This window comes from Gavialis gangeticus, unplaced genomic scaffold (assembly GCF_001723915.1).
Source record: "Gavialis gangeticus isolate Ggan-Ray unplaced genomic scaffold, GavGan_comp1, whole genome shotgun sequence".
NCBI classification, from domain to species: domain Eukaryota; kingdom Metazoa; phylum Chordata; order Crocodylia; family Gavialidae; genus Gavialis; species Gavialis gangeticus.
In genome coordinates this window covers 403,964-404,535 of record NW_017728991.1, presented here as the reverse complement: position 1 = coordinate 404,535, position 572 = coordinate 403,964, and positions in this window count along the sequence as shown.

Genomic DNA, 572 nt, shown 5'->3' with positions numbered 1-572 from the left:
CCATGCTGATTGCCCCTGAGCATCATTTCTGATGCCGGCCCCTCACAAATGTGCTCCTTGATGATCTTCTCAAAGAGTTTCCCCAGGATTGAGGTAAGACTGACGGGCCTATAGTTACCCGGGTCCTCCCTCTTCCCCTTCTTGAAGATGGGGACCACATTTGCTACCTTCCAATCATCTGGCACCTTGCAGGTTGTAGCTGCGTTGGTCTGGAGGCCCAAGGAATCCGAGCTCGTGGCAGAGGTGATATCTTGTATTAAACCAACTAGATGTTTGCAAAAAAAAAGGCACCCAAGGGGGAGCAGGAGGTGCAGATTCGCCTGTAAAAACCCAGGCAGAGATGAGGCCCGTGGGATCATCTCCTCATAACCTAAAAAGACCTATGGGTCCCCCAGGACTTTTTAATCCCTGACAGCAAGGAGACACTCTGCCCTTGGGATTAGGTAAGACGTATGCAAGGCTTTCTATTGTCCTTTTGGCTTGTTATATCGGGCTGCTGACAGACGTGAGAGAGACCAGCGCTTTATGAGAAAAGGAAGCACGTTAGCTCGAGCTGGCTCCGCACTGTCGCA